At 40.8% G+C, this 23,922-nt stretch overlaps 1 protein-coding gene and 1 long non-coding RNA gene across 7 annotated transcripts in view; one reads left to right on the top strand and one right to left on the bottom strand.

Annotated features, from left to right (window-relative positions):
- The window catches only part of Syt1 (synaptotagmin 1), a 381,145-nt gene that overhangs the window by 42,014 nt on the left and 315,209 nt on the right, over positions 1 to 23,922 (bottom strand). The gene's annotated exons all lie outside the window — the stretch shown is intronic.
- Positions 1 to 23,922, top strand: part of LOC110340528 — a 127,193-nt gene that overhangs the window by 49,196 nt on the left and 54,075 nt on the right. The window contains exon 1 of one of the 5 annotated variants that reach the window (XR_002382321.2): positions 5,097 to 5,557. The exons of 3 other annotated variants lie outside the window; for them this stretch is intronic. This is a non-coding gene — a long non-coding RNA (uncharacterized LOC110340528). Of the gene's footprint in view, positions 1 to 5,096; positions 5,558 to 10,662; positions 10,918 to 23,922 lie in introns of those variants that run through there. One more of the 5 variants, XR_005880495.1, reaches the window with a different exon arrangement.

The raw sequence follows: 23,922 nt of genomic DNA, 5'->3' as shown, positions 1-23,922 counted from the left end.
AAAATAAATAATAAAACTGAGCCTTGACTTTAGCTTATGCTCTTATTAGATATTCCACTCTGATAAGGATGCTCTGGAAATTTCTATACCTCTTTGCCATTTAGGCATAAGAATTTGGGTATGACAAATTTTACTGTGCATTAAATCCACTGTGGGTTAAAAGTAGACTACAACAAAATTATCTACCATTGTTTTATTAAGAACATAAATATTTTTGTATAGTTGCATGCCTCATAAATCTACCTTTATACCAAATTGATTCTGGAATAATTAAATAAATTTCAGATTTTTTTCAGTAGTAAGCATAGAACTCAGGGCCTCATACAAGCAAGTCCTCTACCACTGAGCTATATTCTATCCTGCTTAACTTTTGAAAAGCTTGTGGTAATTATCAGGTGGTTACCAGGAAACTTTTTAGTTACATTGTTTTTGCTACAAGTGAAATTGGTAAAGTAATTATAGATTCCTTTGGCATGCATGGCAGTTGATCTATCATATACTTGGCAAGAAATAAGTTTTTAATTAATACATGTGCCAAATCAATAGATGTTTGAACATAGCAACTCTGGACTCAGAGCAAAGGTATAAAATGGGGCTTTTTAGTGAAGGCTGGGCAATTATCTAGTGGATTAAATAGACTATTGTGGAACTAACTGCCCATCTTATTAAGACTGTGATGATTACACCTGAGAGTGTGATGCTGTAATGATGAGAAATTTGACCTTGCAGCCACATTCTGTAAGTTTCAAAGGAGGCAGAGGTAAGAAATGAGCTCAGAGAACAGAGGTTTCATAAATCAAGACAACAGATGACAGGAGCATGGGTAAGTGAATAATTGTAGACTAAAGATGAAGCAAAAAATTTAAAGCTATTACAAAGTAATTTGTGTGCCTTAACTCTCGGGGAAATTATAATTATCAGAGAAATAATAGATCCATGCTTCGACTGCTTCTGGCCTTATAACAGAGACTCCCCCCCCCCAAAAAAATGTGCGTATGTACTAAATTTGAGAAGCAGGGTAAAATTCATCAGGTGATCTGAAATCAGGTATCTTTGTATGTCTTTTTGGACCCCTCGTTGGTTTATAAAGGGATGCAGTACCCCTTAATCTACAGGAGGGCTGCGCTGAGTCTCCTTGGTGAGAGTCAGTGAGAATGTGAATTGGCTCTAGAGTCAACCCAAACATGCCAAGTCCTCCTGTCACCCTGTCTGCTGATCCAAGGATGAGCAGCAAGGACCTGGTAACAGCATCACAGCTCATTCATCTGCTCGTTCAGCTTTCAATTTGTGCACTTTGGGGGTTTTCCCTAGCTGCTCTTGGAGGGAGGATGGGCGACCTCAGGCATGTTATACAGGTTAGCTTTCGAATGGCAAACTGAAGCCCAGTGTTGGCAGCCAGTGCCTCCCGTCAGCAGGGCTAGGGAAGGGTGCTCAATCCTTGGTTGCTACTGCCACCTCCTGTTCAGAAAGGCTCACCTTGAACTGCCCTTCCACACATCTGCCTGCAAGTGGCCTTGGCCAGCCACAAAGGATTTCAGCTGAGAAGAACAGTCCGTTCTGGACGTAAGGCCTGTGAGAAGGCAGTGTGAACCCGACTGGGGCAGTGACACAATCGTTTGTAGGAGGAGGGGCCTGTAGGAGGAGGTCACAATAGTTACGTACGTGGCCAGAGAAGAAGGAAAAGAAGAACACGCAATGTGTATACTGTGTGTTAAACAAGAGCAAACATTTCCACTCTGAGTGCAAGTTATCAGAGAAAATCAGATCTCTTTCTCACTTTAGGGTGAGCCATGGGAGGAGCCATGGGTGGATATACCTCAGCATAAAAAAGTCTGTGTTATCCATAGAGGGGACCATATAAGGTTCACAATCTGGATAGCAGCGGTCTACAAAGAAGACAGAATCAAGGCTAGTGTTTTCATTTCTGGGAGTGTGAGTGCCGCTCTGTTCGTGCTCCCCAGGCCACTGGATTGGGTCTGGAAGTGGGAGAGAGGGGTCGAGGTACCGGTTGCGGTACTGCCACTTGGTGCTGAAGAGCCATGGTGGGTGGCCGTGTCCTACCTCTACCATCATTGAGACCACTCTGTGTTTGGTGACATCTCTTCTCAAAACCATAAGAGGTTTCTCTTAAGAACCTGTTTCCCTCTCAAGATGGCTCACGATGCTAAATTTAACTTTGTTTCTTTCTGTGTTGATGGGGGAAGTACACAGAAAATAATGAGCCACAAGTCCGAATCACCTCAAGGGGAATTCCAGAGATAAATCTAGAGAAAACAATGACTCACGGAGGAGTTACAGAAGAATACAAATCACCTGACTGCTTGTCCGGGCCTGTGGAAAGCCCCCCTGCAGGTCATCTCCGTGTAGCTACTCTTTCCCTATGAAGAAGGTGTCATCACCATCCTTTAGCATGTGAGGGAACGGAGGCTCAGGGTCAGCAATTCATCCCTCTGAGTATTCTCCACCTTTCTAATGCTGAGGTCCTTTCATACAGTTCCCTCATGTTGTGGTGATCTCCAGCCATAAAACTATCCTGTTGCTACTTCATAAGTGTAATTTTGCTACTGAAATGAAATGTCTGTGTTTTCCAACGGTCTTAGGCAACCCCCGTGAAAGGGTCATTTGAGTTCCAGGGGCTGCGACCCACAGGTTGAGAACCACTAGGTCCTTATGACTCCCACAATGTGCATTTGCTCTGCACCACGATACAGGACAGTCACAAAACTAACAATATTCTACATGTGCCTACATGTGCGCATGTGCAGGCCACTTTCAAAGTTCAGCACACTTTCTTCTTTACCAAGCCTCGGAGAGGAAGGCACTTACGGTAAGCATCTTCCAGAGGAGGGCAGAGAGGACTGACGTTTTGAATGAGATTCTGACTCTGAAGCCAATGCAAATTCATGAAATAGATGGGATCAGACATGTCATGATTAGACACCTCTGTTTCTTTCATCACGGGGACAAGGCATGAAGAAGTGTCAAGTAACCACAACATCAGAAAGGGCTCTCACATTGTCCTTTGATCCTGGGCAGACTCGAGTTCTGTCTGCCAAGTCCACCATGAGTGGATAGTGCCTTTGGATGCCCCAGAGAGAATGCCCAGGATAAGATGGAAATCAGGACATGTGTAATAACATTGGAAGGAAGGGACCCACCCACGCAAACTCTTAGTGTTCCCTAGACAGATCTATCCGCCCCAGAACTGGAGGGTGGGGACCATTCCAGACTTCATGGTTGGATTCTGAGTTAACTGCAACTTGGTGCATTCTTAACTCAAATTCATGCATTTACCCTCAATTTGGGGAGGTCAGGGATCCGTGAGGGGTTAGAAATCTGGCAAATTCCTGCTTCATACTGGAGACAGAAAAGATTTAATGAACCTGTCTGTCTGTCTTGAGTTCCCCACAGATGGGTAAATCAAGGCCTTATATTATTTTAGTTAAATGAGCTGACATTTAAACCATGGGTCCGATAAAAAAAAAAAAAAAAACAGTTGCTAACTGGAGAATGCAAACATCCTATGGAATATGTATTCCTGGTAACTTGACAGTTCAGGAATTAAAACTTATGTTAAGAAAATAGTTTGGATTCTGTAAAATCTCATGATTTTAGAAAAACAAATTACCTTCTTGCCTTTTTCATACAAGAAAAGCCTATGGAGTCTTGGTAGATTGCATTTGATGAGGAAGAAAAAAAAAACCAAAAAATTCACATCAAATGTCTTCAATTCTTTAGGAGACTAGTGACAAACAGTCCCTCTATTTTAAAATGATAGAGCGCAGCTTCCAAGAATGGGGCCACTCTTGCTTGTGTGGCAACTGACAAACACCAAGTTTTCAGTCGATGGCCTGCTGGTAGGATTACTCGGTATGCGAATGCTCTCTACTCCATCTGGACACAGTTAAACAGTGCAACTGACCAGCACTTCTGGAACCTCGTTCACATCAGGCCTGCCCAAATGTATTAATCTCACAGTTGTCATTCTCTGACAGAACGTCACAAGAAGACATTCAGGTTCAAGTCCAGTGGAAAGGGCTCACTGACAATCTTTCTCTTGAATTACTGATATAAAAACTAGGTTTCAAGCTGGGTGGTGGTGGTGCATGCCTTTAATCCCAGCAGTTGGGAGTCAGAGGTATGTGGATCTCTGAGTTCAAGGCCAGCCTGGTCTACAGATTGAGTTCCAGAACAGCCTCAAAAGTTACAGAGAAACCCTGTCTAGAAAAACCACCAAAACCAAACAACAACAACAAAACAAAAACTAGGTTCCACAAATAATAATTTTTATCACGGACCACAGGAAAATTCTTTACACATAATTTACTTAAATGATTATGCGTGTTAGCTACAGGTACCTTATGCAGTATCATCTTGCACTTTATGTGCTCAAAACTGAGTGGGACAAGTAACTCAAGCTTCCTGGACACACGCTCCATGTTTAGTGGCATGTGCCTGAGCCACCACCCAGCATGCGTGCTTCATGTGATCTGAATTCTTTAGCTAAGTTGGTCCTTTATGTCCTTGTTCTCAGATCTGACCATCCACTGGGGCTTGGAAAAGCCCACAGCCAATGAGAACTTTTAGTTCCTAATACTGGAGCTTCCTAAACAGGGGGGATGGGATTGGCTTGTGTATTGGCTGTTTAAAGGCTAATGTTGGGAGGGTGAACTAGGTGTTTGGAGGCATGGGACCGAATTGACTCTTGCTTGAAAGAGGGCACCCAAAAGTTCTGTGTAGCTCTTTTATTTTTAAAGGGAGCAGAATGAATTTTACTAAGCTCAATGATTAGAATTTAGTTTTCCTGTTGATGGCAGTTGTATAAGTTAATTGAGGCCTCCAAGCAGACAGACAGTAACCAACCTCTTCTGGTACTCAAAAAGTTAGCTTTCTTGGATACCCACGGTTCTTTTACCCCGTGACATCTGTAGTCAGGTGCCACGTGCCTTTGCAATACTGTTATGATGTCTAGCCTAAGGAATGTGGCTTAATTTCTATCTTACCGGGGAAAAATGGATCAAAGGCCGACGTGGAAACAATGACTCAGCATATGTTTAGTGAAAACACATGGTTTAAACAATTATTTCCATGTGCACGTTGGAAGTTCTCTCAGATGGCACCGTCCTTGTAACACGGCAGCTGCTAAGAGTTGCTCACCTTTAGTGGGATCATAAGGAGGGCTTATTAACCAGATTGCTCGGCCTCACCCATGGGTTCACCATTTGGGGGTAGTGGTGATTGAGAAACGGCATTTCTAGGCATTCTCAGGTAATTCTATTTTCCATGCCCATGGCACTCCATTTTCAGAATCTCTGCTCTGAGAAGTTAATATATTTATCAACCTCCCCCATGCCCTTCCTCTCCTCTCTTCTCCCTTTCCTTCCCTTCCTCGCCTCCCTGTTTGGGAGATGGAGTTTCTCCAACTGTGACTAATAAAAAGTCTTAGATTGGCTTCATCCAATGAGTTTAAGGCTTTAAGGTGGGTTACCTCCAGGAGGGGAGTCCTGCTAGCTGACTGCCTTCAGGCTGAACCTGGACTCTTGCTTATGTCTCCAATGTGAGTACTCTGTAAATTTTGGGCTTGCCAGCTGCTATGGCTGAATGATCCAACTCCTTAATGGTAAACATCCCCCTCTACACTGTCTTTCTACAAGCATCCTGTTGGTTCTGTTTCCTTGGAGACTCCTAACTCATATTTATATTCAGGTTCTGGTTGAAGCAATAAGTTTTCTTATGACCACTCCCACCCTGAAAATAAATATTGGGTAAAGTTACACAATAAGGTTGTCTTTCCTCATATACGCATGTTACTTAATGACTATAGAATCGTTCATTCGCATATGTTGGATCTTTGTGGCATGTGGGAACTGCAGCCTCCTCAAGAAGAGCAGCTGGCAGGCTTTTTGTCACTGGGACTATGTCTTAGATTGATTTTTTTTAAGTAGGGTTATTTGTCACATTGTATCTCCAGTATTGTAGCTGTTAATCCCGAGTGGGGTTTAACCAAATGCATTAATTCAGACCTGGAACCTTCTGGGAGTGATGTGGCATTTCCCGGGTGTGTTCTGTACAAATGTCAGTCTGGATGGCTACGGTGTCTTACTGTCTTCATTTGGATTCTCCCTAAGCCCTCCCTCACACACCAGGATTTGAGGAGCTCTCCCAGAGATCTCTACATCAAACCAGCTCCAGGGGAGTCGTGGGCTTAACTGAACTTGCTTCCTTTTCATCTTTGTTGCAGCGTTTTCCTTGCCTCTGGCGTTGTTGTGATTGAATTTTTAGGGGCTGTTAGATTTGCACCACAGAGGAAACACCTGTGGGAGTTTCTTTCCTCTCCTGCCTATCTTATAGGGGGTGTTTTTCTGGTGCACTGAAGAGCCGAAATCAGACCCAGCCGAATCAATCAATTCTCAGTTTCTACTGTGGAAGTTATTATTTTTTTTAAATCATGTATGTATTGAAACTCAGACTTGTTTTCCTTCCTGAGTGCAAAGCTTGAACTTGAGTAGAGATGGGAGGATTGAGCACCTGTCGAAAGTAGCTGGCCTGCTAGATGAGCTGTCCTGGTTGCCTGTCCCTTGATAGAAAGGTATGGGAGAAACCGCTGTCTGTGCTTGTGAAGGGGTGGAGGCTAGACTGAATCACCTCTGGTGCCGGAAGACTGGGGGAGAACGCTATAGCGTGTCCTATCAACAAAGCCAGGGGACGTTGCCTTCTTAATCGTCCTTCTTCCCAAGGACTTCAGTCATACACATTTGTTTTTAATAGCTTTCTTTCATGTGGTAGTCACCTATTGGCAAGTTGAACTGGTAATCACATACTGACCATCAAGAGGAGTTTGAGAAGACCTTCTAGAGTGGAAGAGGCAGACCTAGGTTGTGTCGTTGGGGCTATGCAAGGGCACACATTACTAACTTCAGGAATGCTAAGTATGATGGGAATATTATGCCCCATTCTCACTTGGTATATGTGAAAGTGAACTCACCTGATTCTTATATATATATTGGATTTGGTCATTAGTATTCTGATGATTTAAAAGTACAGTTTATCCAACGCCACACGGATAGTCAGTACCCAGATGACTTTGTACCTAGATGACATGTGGCTAGCGGCAAGGAGAATCTTTTGTATCCATGGGGGATTGTTTCCATGACTGTCCCCATGTGCAAATATCTATAGACATTCAGATTCTCTATAAAATATGCCCTGATAGTTGCATATAATCTGTGCAATCCTCTTGGATAACTTAAGTCATTTCTAGATGACTTTTAACACCAAACCCAATATAAACTATATATGTGAACAGCTTAGGGAATAGTGGTAAGAAAACAGCTTTTATCACTTATGATACAGATGCAAAATTTCTTTGCTTACAAGAGTTCATCTGGGGATGCAGAATGTGTGCTTCCAAAGGGCTGACTCTGTACAGTCTCCAAGCTAGCTAGGACTGACCATTTGAATCTAACTATCATTGTGGTTATCGTTTAATGGGATGAATGAAAAAAGATATTACATTTCTTTTGCTTTGATTATTTCAAGCTTATGCATGGATCTCATGGGAATCAAATGTACTACCGACACCCCAGGGAACATAGCAATAGTATAAGACAGCAGTTGGCTTGGAAGTGAGCAGTCATGCTTGCTTCTCAGTGATGTCCTTGGCTGTCAGGTGGCTGTCATAAGCTTTGTTGTTGCAGGCATTGTGTTGTGTTTGATGGCAAGGTTACCTGGAGTAAAGGCTGTTTGGCCAGAGGTGACGATAATGGTCAAAGATTCTGTCGCTCTGACTTCAGGGGCTCTACCTTGTTGCAAAAAGTCGTAACCCTTGCTTCTCTATCTTCTGAGAAACAGAAAACCCCATCTAACATGTTTATCCTTTCACTCTGCATGGTGGTTTGAATGAAAATGGCCCCCATAGGCCATAGGGAGTGGCATTAGTAGGAGGTGTGGCCTTGCTGGAGTAGGTGTGGCCTTGTTGGAGGGAGTGTGTGAGTGGAGGTTGGGGGCTGGCTTTGAGGTTTCAGAAGCCCAAGCCAGGCCTAGTGGCTCAGTGTCTCTTCCTGCTGCCAGGAAGAGGTAGGACGCTGAGCCACCTCTCCAACACCATGTTTGCCTACCCACCATCATGCTTCCTGGTGTGATGATAATGGGCTAACCCTCTGAACTGTAAACCAGCCCCAGTTAAGCACTTTTTTATAAGAGTTGCCATGGTCATGGGATCTGTTTACAGCAATAGAAACCCTAACTAAGACACTCCGCATTTGTGGGAGGAGTCATGGAGTATGGTTGAAAAGGTGGTAATGCCATAGCATGCACAGGCTGCAAGTTTGAGGAGAATGGATGCAGTTGGTGATGTAGCCTCCTGTGGGCTCAGTATTGTACTTGGTTCTGTACATAGGTCATCTCCTCAGACCCATTCACTATATCTAGGCAGGGCAGATAACTATCATCTTGGTTATGCTGGAGAAACTGTGGCTCAACACAGTAAGTTACCTCAGGCCTTTGTACTCTTTTCTGTGACGTCATGCTAGATCCATAGATATAGGAGATAATTCTGGAATAGAGGGGTTAGTGGAGAGAGAAATTTCCATCTGATGGAGTATGACTAATGCGTTTTTAGAGGAGAACTGGGCTCCAACAGTGGGCAGAAAGGACTAGGTAGATTTCAATCTACTGGGATGGAGAACAGGGGCTTCTCTTCACACCCACGTGATTCTGTGGATGGCCCTCATCAGCTTGTAACTTACTTTTCTAGAAGAGCAGGAAACAGAGAGATCGTTTGGTTCTCAGAGGCTGGCTCTGTATCAGCAACATCAGCATCAGTTAGAGGTCTGTGAGTTAGGTAAACACTTGGATGGGTATCACCCAGACCTCAGGGAATGAGCTCAGCAACTTGTAGCTTTTGCAAAGCCACCAGCTGCTTGTGACACCGCACAAGTTTGAGAGTAATTTGTTTGCTCTGTAATAGGACAACACGAGAACTGAACATTTCTTTTCTCATTTGTATGTACAAAAGTAACTTTCAAAGCAAACCCAGCCAGCAGCAGTTATCAAAGGTACTTCATAGGATGTTATGTACTCTACATTCTTTCCTGGTTTGCTATGGACTAAGAGAGAAATGTAATTATGTAGACAGTTCCTCATTAAAACAAAGGCAATGTAGTTTTTATGTTTCCTTTTTGGCACTCTATCTGAACACTGTGGACTAAAACTTGTTATAACATCTAAGTAACAGAAGTATTGCATCTGACTCTTTAACTTTCTCTTTTATCACATTGTTTGCTTTGAGATGATCTGCTGAAGATAATGACTGAAAATTTACAAAGGCAAGAGAAGAATTCAAATTACCACAATTTGTTACAATGTCATATGATTATCCACATTTAAGAATCAAGCATATCAGAACCTTGAAAACTTGAAAAGAACAAGGGAAAGATAAATATTCTTTCTTATCCTTGCCCTATTCCACTCCCCCAAGAAAAGTTGAAATAATAGGATGCTAACCCCGAAAGTCTTCAAAGGAAAGCAAACACTATAATACTGGACCATGTACTAATGTCAACATTGGCTAATTAAGCAGGAAGGCAAAGATGATGTCTGGGGATTACACACTGGCCTCTGATCTACAGTACTGGCTGTTTGCATGGTCAGATTGAACTGGACGGTATATGGGGAGAAGTTGAGAGAAGAATCAGCTATAAGGGCTGTGAAGAAAAGTGTTAAAGGAATTGGCGTTGAATAGAAAAATTGCCTTTTGGCCCCATGATCAGCCTTTTTCTCTCTCCATGCAAAGTGTACTATTAGTAAAATATACCCACTCCCATATATTAAGACTTTACTGTTAAAAAAACAGCAACATGGATGACATCTTCCTGAAGGCATCTACTAAATTCTGTTTGTAAATGCTTTGTTATTTGTTTCTTATAGATAAGTTAAATGTGCCAATTTGAATGAGCTAGTATTAGTCACACTTTAAAAATCTATTACTAATTTTTGAAGCAGAAATACATAGTCTACTAAGTGTTTCATTTAATAGCTATTCAGTATTTCTGTATTAACTTACTTTGCACCTTCATAGGCACTAACTTTCTCTTTTATCACATTGTTTGCTTTGAGATTATCTGCTGAAGATAATGGCTGAAAATTTACAAAAGCAAGAGAAGAATTCAAATTACCACAATTTGTTCCACATGTAAAAGTCTGGTTTCTGTCATCAAGGAAAATTAATGACTAGCTGCCTGACAGTAAAACCTAAGATACGAGCTAAACACAACTCTAAAACTATTTTAAGACAGTGCTTATTTAAGAGCTAAATAAATTATAAACAAAAGATAGCATGCTGGAGAGATAGATGGCTCAGAGGTTAAGAGCACAAGCTGTTCTTCCAGAGGTCCTGAGTTCAATTCCCAGCAACCACATGGTGGCTCACAACCATCTATAATGAGATCTGGTGCCCTCTTCTGGCATGTAGACAGAACACTGTATACATAATAAGTAAATAAAATTTAAGGAAACAAAAGATAGGAACTGGTATGAATTCAGCATAGCTAATTCTTAGAAGTCTATATAAATTATGGAATTCTTTTTTCATGCTGTTAAAATTTGTTTGTTTTAGTTTTTTTTTTACATAGAATATAAAATAATGGGTTTCATTATAGCAATTTCATGCATGTACATCATTGTATTTTTCTCATGGTAACCTGCTCATGATCCTTTCTTGTTCCTTCTCCCTGTCCCATTGGTCTTCTCCATCTCCCCAATTGCCTCTTTTCTGTAAAGTATGAAATTTAACCAGGGACACTTGAGCAAATCTCTCCCTTGGTTCAAAAGAGCCTAGCCTATGTTGTACCAGGGACTATTTTTTCTTTTTTGCAGGTCAGTCTATCCTTGCCTTCTGGACTGCCCTTTCTGGAATGTGTAAGTGAAAAACATTTTCCTTTTTATAGAGTAGTAGGTTAGCATTCAGCCGTAAGCAGTAATCTATAATTAAATGTTTTCAGTGTCCAATCCCAAGGAAACTCCATTTATCTCCAATTCCAAAAGGCTAAAGGAACAAATGGCTATCAGTGGTACCTATTAGCATACCAAAGCACATGCTGGCCTCCAGGCTCACTCAGTATCATAAATACCTGCGATGCATTCCAGAGTCCAGGATAGCATCCTAGCTCTTCTCACCATCTCCTGTACCCTTAACTCCCCCAGCTCAGGGGCTTCCCCTGCAGCAGCTAAGCATTCTCCTTATAGCCCTGCTATTTTAGCTATGTTCTCTTTCTTCTCTCTGCTGCTCTCTGCTCTCCCTCTCTGTATGTTCTTCTCTCTCTGTCTGCGCTGTTCCTACTTCTCTCATGGCCAGGACCAGTCTGCGGGCCATGTTCAGTCCACTACTTTCTCTGCTCCGGACTCTTCCAGATGCATCAGGCTGTTCTCTCCCACATCTACAATAACAGCCTTCCCCATAACCAAACCTTGGAGTGGTCATGTCATCAGCTTATACACCTAGCATGAACATGACCCAATCTAATTCATAGGATGCACAAAGTTCAATTTGTCTTGGAAAAAAAAGTTAGAGATTTCATTTCTACACAGAGTTCAGAGTTGTTAGTGGGACACCATTATATAAACTTTATATAAACTGCGAGACTGGCAGCAGTTTAGATTAGATCATCACACACTTCTAGAAAATAGATGAAGACTGTTCTGTGTGTGTGTGTGGTATGTGTACCATGTGTGTGCCGTGTGTCTGGGTGTGTCATGTGTCTGGGTGTGCCATGTATATGGTGTATGTGTTTGCCTAGTAATATGGTGGGTGGGTGGGTGGTGTGTTTGTGTTCCATGTATGTGCCATATGTATGGTGTGTGTGTGTTATCAATCCAAAACCCACAGCTCTTACCTTAAAGGAATAAGACATAGTTTATTCTGGAAAGATTTTTGAGTGCCTGTGGCCTAGGAACACAGATTTAGGTCACACCAAATTCCATGTTCTGATGTGGAAGCAGTTTCATAGTTTTACAGAATGAAGGAAGTTATAATCAAGACAAAGCTTAAAATACATAGCCAGCTACATTAGAAAGGCAGTTATAGCAAGATAGCAGGAGCTTTTCTATATGTTCAAGATGGTATCTTATGGAAGAATGAACTTTTGAGTTAGTGGAAGCTAGTGGTCTGCTCAGTTAAGAGATTCTAAAGGCTTTATCTATTAGTCTCAAGAGATGGACAAGGAATGGCTGTTCCAAAGGTCTAGAATTAGCCCAAGATAAGGCAATCATAGCCTCTGGACCTTTCCAGTCTCTCTACAGTACTGCAGTTCTCATCACTCAGTCTCTGCAGACACAGCTTCTCTTCAGAGAGAGTGTGTGTGCCGTCCGTCCATCTGTCCATCTGTCTCTGTCTTCCTCCACTACTCTCCACCCTATTTTTTAAGACAGTTTCTCACTGAACCTCATGTTCTCTCCCCATTTCTAGACTGGCTGGCTAGTGTGCCAACAGGATCTGCCTGCCTCTGTCCCTCCAGAGCTGGGGTAACAGAGCTATGCTGCCACCCTCAGCTTTTGCCACATACGGGTTTTGAACCAGGGCTGGGGATCTGGATTCAGGTCCTCATGCCTGCATAGTGAACATGTTACCAGTGCAACTACACTGACCACTGCCTGGCAGATCCCATGCTTTGCAGAATGGTAAAGAGAAACAGCTACTTGCTCCCCACGGAGCTGGAATGTATATGAAAGGCCCCCTTCCTATACTCTTCTGGCTTAGCTGACTACTGCTTGCCTATCAGAGGCCATCCTCTGGACACCCCAGAGGTTTCCCAGGTCTGGTCAAGTTAGCTTTCAAACTCTAAAGATATTCTTTACATTTACAAAGTTTCTTTCCATTTCAAGACTCTTGGCACTCACATTTCTTGTTTCTTGATATTATTTTATATATTTATTCCTCTTTTATTATAATCTGAGTAAAATATGTCCAACACATAGGCTAGGAGAGGAAATATTTTGGTGGATCATGTGGGCTTACACTATGAAAATGTCTGAGAAGTCTTAAGCTGTTTTTCTCATCTACAATCAAATCATTCAGGGCAATCTCCCGCATCACTGAATCATGTCCCTTCTAAAACCAGCCCTCCTTTTGCTTCTCCCCCATGACCTATTAGATGAATATGTCTAATGTGTATACAATACCTGAAAATCATTGGCATTGAAAAATACTAAAGCTGTGTGAAGTGTGTAAAAGGTTTTCAAACACTGGGATGCTAATGAGATTCATCCACTTTAGTCTATTCATAGTGATAATTATGGAAATTATTTGAGGCAGACAGACTTATCTGTCTAATGCCCAAGGATTCTTAACAGCAAACCAACTTCCTTGTGTAGTATGCCATTACTGCAATTTGTAGTCCTGATGTTGTAACATGTGAAAGATTAACATTATAGACCCTGGTCTGATTAATTCTCATTAGGCATCACATTTTATTGACAGAAGTGGAAACAAGTTTCCATTACCATAAACCCAATAGAGCAGCCCCTATCCCAATAGTTTATGTACCTATGAATGGACTAATTCTATAATTGTGTCAGCCTTTAAGATAAGACATGAGAATAAAGGGCGGGTTATAGGCCATCAGCTTCTGATTGGTATTGATCTTTGTGAGTTGCTTCCTATCTTGACACGGAGTCATCCTGCCGTCTCTTCTACATTCTGTTATAGCAGTCTCTGTTTATCAGCGTTTATCAGCTGCCAGCCCAGGTTAAACATGACATGCATTTCAGTTTCTGCCTGTAATTTTTACTAGCTGCCTTTTTGGTGTCTTCAATTTTTCCTCCCTAGTAAAAGCAGTATTTCCATTTTAACAACTGCTTCAGTGACATCTGGAGCCATGTTCCTATCTGCTGGTCCACTGCAATTCAAGTTAATACCCATCTCCCGAGTCTTGCTGCTGCCAGGTGCTTATCATCGGGCTACCTGGGTTATGCAGTTTATTATGTATTTGATTTTAAATAAAGAGTGGAACAGATGCTAAAGCAATGGAACCGTTTTTGGTCATATATGAACTCCTCAGTGTCACCCCGGCTATCCCCTCTAGGTGATGGGGAAATAAGGTGTACACTGGTGTGGCAGCTTCTTCTGGTCCTTGCTCTCTCAGAATTAAACTGTGCAGAGGAGTTAGGGGTTGGCAGAACAAATCAGTAGAAAGCCCACTATTCTTTTCTCACTCGAAGGACAGAAGAAATCGGAAAGGACAGAGTGGGAGAAGAGAGGAGATTAATGGACCTAAAGAGATGTTTTCCAGGATTGTCTATTCAGATATGGTCAGAAGAGACAGTGTACTGCTTTTTATTTTTAAGTTAAGTGGGCCAGGTTAATCCGGATTAAACTTAATTATTAACCACTTTATGTTTTCTTTACATTAGACATAGTTATTTTTATTTTCTATCATTGTAATTTGGATTACTGATTTTGAGTCTTTTCCTGTTGCTCCCCCCCTTTTTTTGAGACAGTGTTTCTCCATGTAGCCCTGGATCTTTCTCTGTAGATCAGGCTGGCCTCAAACTCACAGAGCTCTATCTGCCTCTGCTCCTGAGTGTTAAAATTAAAGGCATGCACCACCATCACCCGGCCCTGTACCCCTATCTTTGTCCTTTATATTCCTTGTGAACTCTATCCCGTGGGCACAGTGAAGTGGAGAGTCCACCTTCCTGTTTCCACTGCTATGAACTGCTGTATATTTCACTCATGTCAACACTGCACAGCCCTGGCTATGTTTTTATATGATCTTGGTTCAGTAGATGGTCTCGGTGCAAATTACGACATTTATCTACAGCATCACTTGCTGTGCTGCACAAAGGGCGTATAGCTGCTGGGCTTTTGTAGCTCAGTTAGGAAATGAAAACTGGTTTTTAGAAAATGACTTGGGATGATTACTTTGTCTTTAAATTGTTGTCCAATTCCCGTGGAGCCTCGCCTACTTGAGTATTCCCGGCACAGTTTTGGAAGACTGACATGCTGCAGTCGTTGAGCCTCCCTGACAAAAAGATATCTAACTGCTTTTCTTTGTAGGAGCATGTGTCTATTGCTCCCCAGCCTTTCTTTAAAGAGCAATAATTTTGCAGAAATGTACGCTATTCATGAGGTATGGGTGCTGTACCTTTTTTGTACAAATTGAAAATATATGCCAAGAGTTTTCGACAATGGATTAATGTTTGCTACACAGCTTGCAGAATTGCTGTAGTGCTAGCCTCATTTTTAGTTGTGACACCTAGCATTCTGCCCCGTGTCTCACAGAGCTCACACTCGGGCCTGCACTCCTCTGTATTTTAAAGTTCCTTGCTTTCTGTCACAGCAAATCAGTCACTCTGAATAAAAATAAATCTATTTCTTTCTTTCCTATAGCTTCCCTAAGTGGTATAATCATGTGTAATTCTCACTGTCTACTCACAACTGTTGGGGGATCAACTAAAGACTCTGCTTCAATGAATACAAATGATAATGCCTTTTTTTCCTTTGCTCTTGGCAAAAATCTTTTCCACATTCAGTGAATAATGGAAATGGGCCACACTAGCTCTTGGTCACCTTCCTAATACAGCACTGGAGTTAATGACCTATGGGCTGTGTCATTCTTTATTAAATTAAGTTTTTCCATCCTAGGGAGCTTTTAGAAAAGTTGAAGTATCACTCTGCATCCCCAAATGTATCTATTTTGGAACTGGGAAGAATGTTCTGAGGGCTGCTTTCATTGCTGTCCTTTGTTAATTTTGTTGTCTATTTCTCAGAAGTTGACTCTAATTTAGGGTGTGAATCTGGGCGTGTCCATGTATAGCACATGTTCAGAGCTTAGAGGACAGTCTCCAGTGTCCCCTCCTTAGGCCTGCTCATCTTTTTGTTTGTGACAGGAACTTCAAGCAGGCCAGGCTAGCTGGCCCCGAGCTCACTTGTCTCTAACTCCCGCCCCCCACCATCAGTGGAATTACAGGCATGTGTCGACATGTCCAGCTTTTGTGTGTGGGTTGTAGGGATCTGAGCTCAAGTGCTCATGTTTGTGAGGCAAATGTGTTACCAATTGAGCCATCTCCTCGTTGCCCCAACAGCTATCAATGTGCAAACACTTGACACCTGCTATCATAGAACTACTGAATCCGAATGATGGAGGTGGGCCTGGGCACCAGAGTTTTAATAAACATTCTGGTAGCTGCTTATGCTTTGTGCTGATTGAAAATAACTTCGTTAACTACTGGGCCTAGAGACTGTGACTGATTGTCAAGTAGTGCTTTTACTTTGCTTCTGGCAACATAATTTGCATTGAGTAACTGGAGTGAAACACATTAAAGACCTTGCATTCACCTTAAAGAATGGGGAAATTAAATGAAATACCCTGAGATAACTTCACAGTTCCATTTAAAAATTTATGCTCGTGCTGTGGTTAAACTGAGGGTTGAATTTCTTCAAGTGCTGGATGAGGTGGGTAGCGTATGGTAAGGAGCAAAAGAAACCTGGATTAAATATGCAGGAAGAGAGTAGTATAAAACAATGGCTCAAAAGTCAGACAAACTTCAAAAGCCAACAGTTATATATTTACGACAAATGAATGGTCATCAGGAAATAGCAAAGATTCTACATTAAACATATCACTTAAAAATGCTCATATATTGGTCAGGCAGAGGTGGCTCACACCTTTTAATCCCAGCACTTGGGAGGCAGAGGCAGGTGGAAGGATCTCTGTGAAACTGAACCAGCCTGGTCTACAAACTGAGGTCCAGGATAGCCAGAACGATACCAATAAACCCTGTCTCAAACAACAAAGGCAAAAAAAATAAATAAAACAAAGAAAATCCCCCCAAATCTCATATATCAACAATAAAACAACTTTCCATGAAAACAATGAACACATGTACACTTAACTATATATATTGGTCAAACAATCCTAATTCCTAGAATTTATATTTGTGTCAAAGATGAGTAGTCTCTGCTTATACATATTTTGATATTACAGAGAGTTTATGGTCATCTATTGAGTATTTTAATCTCTAGTCCACTGTAAGATTTCTTAAGAACACAAGACTCTAAGATAAGTAACACATCTATACTTGTGCACATCTTTAATCAACAGCTTATAAAAGAATAGAAAGACTACACACATAATTACTTTGCCTAAAAATTAAAACAAATTTTCAGTTGATACTTAGTTTCATATTTGAAAAGCTAACTATTTTTTATTCTTTGCAATAAATGCATTTGATAAACTGGAATCATAAACTTCACTTGGTTAAAAAATATAATTGGTTGAAGCATTAAAGAGGCTTTTAAACATCAGTATAAGTTTTTTTCTTTGTGTAATTTATGTTCAGACAAAGGAAGTGACTTGCTACAGTATGGTTCTCATTATGTTAGAATTGAGACAGGAACTGTGTGGTCCCTTTTCCGTTAAACTTACCAATGTTAGTCTGTTAATTGTCATTAACTTTCCAGTCTCTTTTGCAGATACCACTGTCTCACAGACAATGAATCACTGTTGCTTCAAGCAAAAAATGTGTAATATGTGCAAAAATATCTCAAATGAAGGACACCAGTTAAGATACAACATGAAAAATTATAAGATGGGTAAGGAAGGACAGTGACAGAAGTGCTAAAAATGGGAGAAAATTGAGATAGATTGGGCTAAAGAAGTTATGATATTAGTCAGAATCATGGTTTCTCTGTTCCCAAACTCACTTCATTTAGCCCCTACAGGCAGGTGACTAGGTGGACATCTTCATATAAGATGCTCCCAGAATGACTTTATTAACTCCTGGGATAAGGTGTTGTGTCTTTTGCATATGAAGGTTAATGCTGGGAAAGAGAGAATGACAAGCAGAGGGACGGAGTGTAGAAATTCTGGCTGGTCACAAGATTGTAGGAGGGGGAGATGGGACAGTAATGAGAAATCTGCAGCAGCACCCACTGGCCACGGGACTCTAGACACCCAGGATGCCTGGAAACTGCTAACTTCAGGGCACCGAATATCTTTGCAAAGCATTTTCCTATTACAGAAATTATAGTCACAATAGGTGTCTAAAGACCCAAACAGTGGGAGATGTCAGGAATTGGTTCTTTTTTGAAATTAAAGCACAATAGGCATGGACTGTAGTCCAAGCACTGGAAACAAATGAATGAAAAGGGAGGGGAAAAAATCACCTAAAGTCATATTTGGAAAAAAAACACCAAGACTATTTCCAAAGAAATGTTCGGTGTGTGAAGTTTGTTGCGAGTTTATTATTTATATACCTGTGTTATTGAGGAATCACATATTGGAATGACTTTTCTCTGCAGGGGATATGAGGACTTTCTTTGGGAATGATGTTGATGGTAATTGTTACCTAACAGCAGGATAATGATCTTTCCAACCTGTAGAGGATAACTCAAGGTCAAGGATTAACCAACATTGATTTAAAATTGCAGGGCAGCTGTGTCAGAGCCCCTGGCAATGGCAATGACATTCCTCTCTTATGCCAAGCTGCTTTCTATCTTGGGTCAGCCTGAGAATTTCTGCAAAATTAGATTTCTCTTTGACGACACCGAGTTTGTTAGCTGTTTTCACCTAAGATGTCAATGTTATTGTCTGTTCTTGGGTTTATTTTGTTTAGCATACCCACCTTTAACACATTTTCCTGACTTCACAAAGCAGGGATACCTGAAGTTATAGGCACAATTGACTGCTTTTCCCCTAGCTGACATGCCAGCTTAACACACCAACTTGTTCTAGGATTCACAGTGGCTTACACACACACACACACACACACACACACACACACACACACACACACACACACACACCTTAATTTAGTTTTCATTCTTTGCCCTGACACTACCTTGAATGGGAAATGGTAGCACTTTTATTATGCTTTTGAAGTGAATTACACTTGAAAAAAATAATGAATATACATAAACCTTGATTGAGCAGCCACAAGTAGAAAACAGATTATGTAAACAATCCTGAGAACTTATTCTCAATACCCCACTATAGGCCTTATCTTTGTAGAGTTTGGGCCAAACAATCGCTTTTAATAGTAGCTTGTTTCACATGACACCCCAGCCACCCCCACACCACTCACTCAGAGTAGTTGTTTATTATACATTGCTTGGTGGGAATAACTATTATAGAAAAGAGTGAACAACTACACAGTGATTCAAGGATTTGGGTATTAAGCACCCCTGTAAACAGATTAGTGTCATGTAATTCTGGAGAAGCCAACTAAGCCTGTCAGACAATAAGTTCTGACCTTCTGTCCCATCCACCAACAATATAGAATCAGCTTTCATTCTTGTTCATTGATGTCCTTCCACTCAAGAAGGAAATGATGGCACTCTAGATCAAAACCATTGCGCTCTAAGTGGGTGGTTCTTCCGGGCTCCCATACAGTAGGTCGATGTGAAGCTGTTCTCTTTAGGTGTAGATATGGCATACATTCCACACACTGAGGTGAACTGCCCTTAAGGAATCTTTAGTCCAAGTACAGTACAGAAGTGCAGGCTACTTTGTTACTCTACATCTTCTGAAAGTAAATGGTTTAACTAGTCTTGATTTTTAACATTGTGTGTGTGTGTGTGTGTATGTGAGTGGACACATGTGTGCAAGTACATGAGGTGACCAGAAGAGGGTGCTGAATTCCCTGGAGGTGGAGTTAGAGGTGGTTGTAAGTAAACCCACACAGGTGCTGGGAACTGAATCCTCTCTAGGCCCTAGTCTCATTTTCGATAGCCAAGAATTACGGACATAGAAGCAGCTGTCTAAATATTTTACCATTCAAATGTAATCACATGGAAATTTGCTTACATTTAGTGTATAAAATGTTATCTAATTTTTTTCACAAACGCTTTGTTGTTAATTGCATCAAATATCTTTCCAAGAGATGTTCAGGGCAAACTGCAATCCCTGCATCTATGCTGGATGTTTGGAGAGCTGGAAACTCTTCAGCTCTTCCTCCAGCTGCTGTCTTTCTTGCATAGGTCAGCACTGGTGAAATACAAACCCATGATGCATGTACAGAATTCACTCTAACGAGTGAAGCTCAAAATCTGTATGGACAAGGACTCCAGAATAAATAGATCACCCACAAATACTGCCCGTAAGATTCCAGTTTCCCCAGAGATTCTCCAAATACTAGGGGTGCTCAAGGACAGTTATATTTGTGGGGCTGTTTTTTTTTTTTTTTTACCCCTTCACAATTTAGCATTTATCGTGTTCTAGAGAGGGACTCATCTAGTTAACACATCAGCATAAGGACAAGGAGATTCTCAGCTTGTGGGCTTCCTGGACTAACGTTTGAGAAGTGCCCACCCAATAAAGTTCCCTCCCGCACTTGTGTTGTCCTGTGTCTGTGACTGGTCCTGGGTTTCAGCCCTTCATAAGATGAAAAGTCCCCGGAGAGCCCTTGCAACAACACACAAACCTAATTACATTCTGATGTGCCATATCTGACGCTTTAAATTCTGCAAAGGACAATATTGAAAATGCTCATGAAGGTAACCAGAGAAGCAAAGGGGATTGTTTTTAGAGGGAAACATTATTATTATTATTGGTATTATTGTTATTAATATTATTACTATTATTATTATTTTACCATTGTTATTGGTTTATCAAGGGTTTCTCTCTGTAACTTTGGAGGCTGTCCTGGAACTTGCTCAGTAGACCAAGCTGGCCTTGAACTTACCTGTCACTGCCTTCCCAGTGATGGGATTAAAGGCGTGCCTCATTGCCTCCTAGTGGGAAGCACATTATTAAACAAACCAATGTCTTGAATAGTTTACCTGTACTATGGGTTTACTTTATTATTACAGCATATTGGGCAGGGCAAAGGCATTTCCAGTTCATGAGGAAACAGAAATCTGTGTGTTCACGATACAGTATTGTAAGGACCTCTGTCATCTCCAGAATAGATGTTTCCCGCTCTGTGTTCAGGTGTGGGCAAACCTAGCTTGGAGCATTCAAAGCAGACAGAGCAAGAGATACTAATTATTCTTGGCCTCAGATTTACATATATTGTTTTGGAGAAAAATTCATATTTTATGAGCAGCCAAGACATATCTGCATATATATGCATGCATGTGAGTTTCTTTTTTCTTTTCCTTTTTAATATATTGAGGTTGTTTAGAATGTCAAAATGGAGGCTGGTCTGTGGTTTTCTAGTTCATCAAATAGTGAGAATCTCTATTCAACATTTGCCATGTTTTTATTTGTTTTGTTTTAAAGCTGTAAAACCACCTTCCTCCCGACTGTCCCCACTGGGGAGAGACTGAAAGGTAAGCAAGGTGACAGGATCATTTTTAACCGTGTGCAGAGTTTCAGGACGGGTAGTGTGTAGCTACTGGACTTTCTTCTCAAGCTTTACCTAGGTTTTAAAACTGTTTATTTTTAAATCGACACAATAGAATTCTATGTCTTAATCAGACAACAATGTGTTTTGAAGTATACACACTGTGACATGACTAAAGCTAGCTAATTAGCAAATGTGTTACGACACTTGGGTTTATCGTGGTGAGAATACAGCATCTGCAGAATGTGATACTGCCCGCTATCAACAACACAGCCAGCACACTAGATCTCTCGAATGTGGTTCTCTCACTCTTCTGAGTGTAGATGGCCTCCAACCAACACTTCCGCATCTTGATAAGCACCACAACCTCTGGTAACCACCATTCTATTTCTACTCCCTTTAAAAAAGATTTCTTTATTTATTATGAACACAGCGTTCTGCCTCCATGCCAGAAGAAGGTGCCAGATCTCATTACAGACAGTTGTGAGCCACCATGTGGGTGCTGGGAATTAAACTCGGGTCCTCTGGAAAAGCAGCCAATGTTCTTAACCTCTGAGCCATCTCTCCAGCCCCCTATTTCTACTCCTGAGAGATCAGCTGATTTTTAATTCCTGACAAATAGATGAGATGTAGTATTTGTCTGAAGACTTCTTATTTCACTAAAGTTCTCCATTCCAGGATTTCCTCATTTATTATGATTAAGATTCTCTTGTCTATATATTCTTTATTCATTCAACCATTAACACATGCTTAGGCTGTTTCCAGAGCTTGTGTGATTGTGACTAATATTATAATTCAATCAACATGCTGATTTCTTGTCCCTTTGTTACATACTCATTTATAGAATTGCTGGATCATATGACAATTCTATTTTTAATTTGTTGGTATCCACAAATGTTACACTAATTTACATCCCTACCAACAGTTTTCCTTTTCCACACCTTTGCTAATAGTTAGATGCTAAAAAGAAATCCATGTGTGTGTGTTAAAGTTTTTTCAATTTTGTTCATATAAAAAAGACCCACTTCATTTCTCTGGTCTTTTGTATCATTTTATTTCATTTGGGTTTTCTGTGATCTTTCATACGTCCTTCTCTGTACTAATTTCAGGTTGAGTTTGTTTTGTAACGATTTGTCTTCCTTGAGGCACAGTTGGGTTGGTCAAGGTCTTCGGTATGTAGTACCATTGGAACTGCCTTGCCTATTTCTCAGGTTTTGGTACATGGTTTGTTTCATTGCTTCATTTATCTTCAGAACATTTTCAGTACACCTCTTCATTGACAAAGTTAGTATTCAGCAGAATGGCATCTGGTTTTCCTTTGGAACCTTACTGAGGTTCCGCCTGCCGCCTTACTCGTTGTGGATGTCAAAGATATTCCATAGGATTTAAATCTTCTTAATGGTAGGCCTGTTTTGTGCCTTTAACATAATCCATATTGGAGGATATTACATGTGCAGCTGAGAAGAAAGCATATTCTGTGGTGCTGAGTGTTCTGTGAATGTCTTCTGTTTGACTACCACGTAATGCATAGTGTTTGCTTTTAACTTTCTTTCTTACCCATGATTTTACCTTCGTTGAAGGGTTGGTAGGAAACTCCCTAGTATCACTGCATTGTAAGCTTACTCTGCTTTTTTGTTATTGCTATATTGTGTATGCTTATATATTATATGTTGCAAATATATATTATATATTAGTATGTACGTATTTATAGCTGTTATATCTACTTGATGAGTTGACTAATTTTATGTAATGACCTTTACATATTTTCTTTACAGTTTTGTACCTAACTTCCATTTTATCTGCTGTAAAGCTATTCTTGCTTGCTTTTGGTTTCTGTTCTCATGGTATATCCTTTTTCATACCTTCAGGGTATATCTATGAATAATTTTTGCAAATGAAGAGTTCCTGGCAGGCAGCATATACTGAAGGCTTAGTTTTTGATTAAGCCATTCTGAGTCTTTTAATTGCATAATTTGGACACTGATAGTTTATCCTTTGTTGATTTCAACTATTGATGCTCTCTTGTACAGTTTTCTTTTCATTCATTATATTTTTCAGCTCTAACACTTCTGAGTTTTAAATGTCTGAATTGTTTCTCTATATTATTTCTTTTTTGTTTGAGACGGGGTTTTTCTGTGTAGCTGTACTGGAACTCACTCTGTAGATCAGGCTGGCCTTGAACTCACAGAGATCTGCCTGCCTCTGCCTTCTGAGTGCTGGGTTTAAAGGCATGCGCCATTTTCTTATACTTTGTTAAACATGCCTAATTAGCTATTTTGAATTGATGTGAAGCAGTTCATGCCTTTCTCTCTCCTGACAGTCACTGGCATTTTATTAATAATTTTTACTGTCTCGTTCTCTTCATTATTAATTACAATCGTTATTTGAGAAGGACTATTGTCATATAACCTAGGAAGGACTTCAAGTATGTTTCTGCACTTCAGTCACTAAATGCTAGGTTTACAGGCATATGCCATTATGCTCGGACCCCCGCTATTCTTTTTAAAATATACATGTCTCTATTTTAATACAATGAAGTATAAGTATGGAAGTGTGGTGACAAGGGATGGGAGTCTAAGGTGTCAAAAGGAATGGAGTATTACAGTGGAGACTGGTGGAGAACGGTGTCAGTTGAACTAA

This window comes from Mesocricetus auratus, unplaced genomic scaffold (assembly GCF_017639785.1).
Source record: "Mesocricetus auratus isolate SY011 unplaced genomic scaffold, BCM_Maur_2.0 Super-Scaffold_100011, whole genome shotgun sequence".
Taxonomy (NCBI): Eukaryota; Metazoa; Chordata; class Mammalia; order Rodentia; family Cricetidae; genus Mesocricetus; species Mesocricetus auratus.
Note: the sequence above shows the minus strand (reverse complement) of the source record. Positions and strands in the feature narration are given on the sequence as shown.